This window comes from Mus pahari, chromosome 7 (genome assembly GCF_900095145.1).
Source record: "Mus pahari chromosome 7, PAHARI_EIJ_v1.1, whole genome shotgun sequence".
Classification (NCBI taxonomy): Eukaryota; Metazoa; Chordata; class Mammalia; order Rodentia; family Muridae; genus Mus; species Mus pahari.
Window position 1 is genome coordinate 85,707,502 of NC_034596.1, and position 3,836 is coordinate 85,711,337.

Genomic DNA, 3,836 nt, shown 5'->3' on the forward strand with positions numbered 1-3,836 from the left:
AGAGAGAGAGAGAGAGAGAGAGAGAGAGAAAGAGAGAGAGAGAGAGAGAGAGAGAGAAAAGCAGCTATAAACGGTCCCCAGGGCACAGTGAGCATCATCTGCTTTATTAGTTTCCCTTCCACCAGTGAGTCTCTGGCCAACATTACAGATCGATTTGATGAGCATCCCCACAAAGCTGCATCATACTAATTCCTCCCAGTATCTATCAGTCTCTTTATTTAGAAGCAGTTTAAGAATGCTGGAAGGAAAAACAAAAACAAAAACAAAACAAAACAAAAACAAACCTCTTCTATAGATGTCTCTTGACATCTTCAATTTTTTTTTGGAGGTGTTCACGTATTTCAATGGTCTGTGTCACTTGAACACCTTAAGTCATAGTTACATAGCCTTGAAATAAATAGGAGAGAAAGAAGAACAAGGAGCTTCCAAGGGTTGGTTGCTTTTCTTGTAGAGTTCATATCTTCTTTTGATCCCTCAATCCTTCCCTCTACTCTTCCACAAGACACTCTGACCTCGGTCTAATGTTTGCCTGGGGGTCTCTGTATCTGTTTAGGTCAGGTTTTTGGTGGAGCCTCTCTGAGGACAGTTATCCTAGGTTCCTATCTACATGCATAACAGTATCATTAATAGCGTCAGGGATTGGTTCTTGCCCATGGGATAGGTCTCAAGTTGGGCCAGTTATTGTTTGACAAGTCCCTCTGTCTCTGCTCTCTCTTATCCCTGTACATCTTATAGTCAGGATAGGTTTGGTGGATGGGTTGTTGTCCTTATTCCACCAATTGGAGTTCTGCCTGGCTACAGGAGATGGCTACTTCAGGCTCCATATTCTCCACTACTAGGAATCTCAGCTAAAGTCATCCTGGGGCCTCCCCCAGGCCCAGATCTCTGGCATGTCCTAGAGATGCCCTAACACTGCCAATTTCCATCCTGATCCCTCTGCCCTCCACCCTGCCCTACCCACCTCTGATATCTACCTTATTTTGACTCTGAGAAATAATTCAAGTATCTTCCCTTGTTATTTGGCTTCTTTGGGTTTGTGGACTGTAGTGTGGTCATCCTGTACTTATGGCTAATATCCACTTATAAGTGAGTACATACCATGACTGTCCTTTTGGGTCTGTGGGTCTGTGTTACTCACTCAGGATGATATTTTCTAGTTTCGTCCATTCACCTGCAAAATTCATGATCTTCTTGTTTTTTTTTTTTTAAACTTAATTTTATTTTTAATTTATTTTTACACTCCATATTCTATGCCCACTCCCATCCACCCTCAAACTATTTCATATCCCACACCTCCTCCTACACCTATCCCTCTCTTGTGGATGCCCCCAACCTCCACCATACCTGATCTCTAAACTCCCTGGAGCCTCCAGTCTCCTGAGGGTTAGGTGCATCATCTCTAAATGAACAAAGACCCACAAGTCCTCTACTGTATGTGTGTTGGGGGCCTCATATTAATTGGTGTATGGTGTTTATTTGGTGGTCCAGTGTTTGAGAGATCTCGGGGTGGGGGTCCAGATTAATTGAGACTGATGGTCCTCCTACAGGATCACCCTTCTCCTCAGCTTCTTTCAGCCTCCCCTAATTCAACAACAGGGTTCAGTTGCTTCTGACCATTGGTTGAGTGCAAGTATCTGCATCTGACTCTTCCAGCTGCTTGCTGGGTCTTTCAGAGGATAGTCATGATAGATCCCTTTTTGTAAGTGCTCCATAGCCTTAGTAATAGTGTCAGGCCTTGGGATCTCCCCTTGAGCTGGATCCCACTTTGGGCCTGTTGCTGGACCTACTTTCCCTCAGGCTCCTCTCCATTTCCATCCTTGTAATTCTTTCAGACAGGAACAATTATGGGTCAGAGATGTGACTGTGTGAAGGCAACCTCCTCTCTCACTTGATGCCCTCTCTTTCTGCTGGAGGTGGACTCTACAAGTTCCCTCTCTCTACTTCAGGCATTTCATCTAAGGTTCCTCCCTTTGAGTCCTGAGAGTCTCTCACCTCCCAGGTCTTTGGTGCATTCAGGAGGGTTCCCCCCAACCTTCTATTTCCTGAGGTTGCCTGTTTACATTTTTTTTTTCTGCTGGCCTTTAGGGCTTCTCACCCAATACCAGATTAGGTTTCCCTCTTCCCCCAACTTCCCTCTACCCTACCCACTTTCCCTCCCAGGTCCCTCCCTCTCTCCCCAGTTGTGATTGCTCCCTTCTCCCTCCCAAGTGGGACAGAGGCATCCTCACTTGGGCACTTCATCTTGTTGACCTTCTTGAGTTCTGTGGATAGTCTGTACTTATTTTTTGCTACTATCCACTTATCAGTGAGTATACACCATGCATGTCCTTTTGGGTCTGAGTTACCTCACTCACAATGATATTTTCTAGTTCCATCCATTTGCCCGCAAAACTCAAGATTTCCTCGTTCTTAATAGCTGAGTAGTATTCCATTGTGTAAATGAACCACATTTTCTGCATCCATTCTTCTATAGTGGGATATCTAAGTTGTTTCCAGCTTCTGGCTATCACAAATTAGGCTACTATGAACATAGTGGAACACATGCCCTTGTGGCATGATGGGGCATCTTTTGGGTATATTCCCAAGAGTGGTATAGCTGGGTCTTCAGGGAGATCTATTTCCAATTTTCTGAGGAACCTCCAAATTGATTTCCAAAGTAGTTGTACCAGTTTGCAAACCCACCAGCAATGGAGGAGTGTTCCTCTTCCTCCACATCCTCTCCAACATGTGTTGTCACCTGAGGTTGCAATCTTAGCCATTCTGGTTGGTGGAAGGTGGAATCTCAGAGTTATTTTGATTTGCATTTCTCTGATCACTAAGGACTTTGAACATTTTTAGGTGTTTCTCAGCCATTTGAGATTTCTCTGTTGTGAATATTATAAATAGCTGATAGCTACTGCTTTTCGAACACCAAGAATGTCTGGGATAACAGACATTCCAAGAGCAATGATGAAGAAGTAAGAAATAAGGCCAGGCACAGAACTGTGTAAAGGATGGGGCACCATCATACCTGTATTGATTACAAAAGATTCCTAGAGGGCATTTGGTAACAGCAAAAATAAATTTTTGTGCTTATGGTTCTTGGAACCATTAGTGCATTCCTCTTGGTCTTCTTCATTTAGATCAAACCTCATTCAAGTCCCCTGCCAAAGTCTACCCTGTGAGTTATCCAAAAGGGAGAAGAGATTTTCTTATTCAGAATTTATAAACAATATGTTCATTCTGGGTCCAAAAAGATATAGTCCCCTGACTTAGGTTCTCAGTCAGCCTCTTCCATGTACACAAGTCAGAATTTGTTATAGATAGTAATCATGAAGTCACATGCTTTGGGAACTAACTGCATTTGTGAAAATAGAGGAGACAAGCAATGAGTCATTTGTATACATGACTTTCTTCCCAACCCATTAGCACATGGAAGCCTTATGAGATGTGACGAGGCATTCACAACACAGTTCGTCCACATCTGTACCAGCACTGGCAAGCTTACTGAATCTCTCTAGAGTTCCAGTTTGGAAGATTTTTGGTTTGCTTTTTCTTTAGTTTTCTATCTTAAGTTTGCAATAAGAAGGAAAGAATCGTGACTTAGAAAATAAGCCACTGGATGATCTAGCATCGACTTCAATGTCTATTCACAAACCAACAACAAATTTTGTGACAGTCAAGCCAAGTTATCACTTAAATACGGGTAAAGTAACTCAGTGAACTACTAAAAGAATAGTTCTAAACTTACTGAACTGCTTTTAAAAAAGTCCCCTTGGTCTTGCAAAGTTTATATGACCCAGCACAGGGGAAGGCCAGAGACAAGAAGTGGGAGTGGGTGGGTAGGGGAGCAGGGG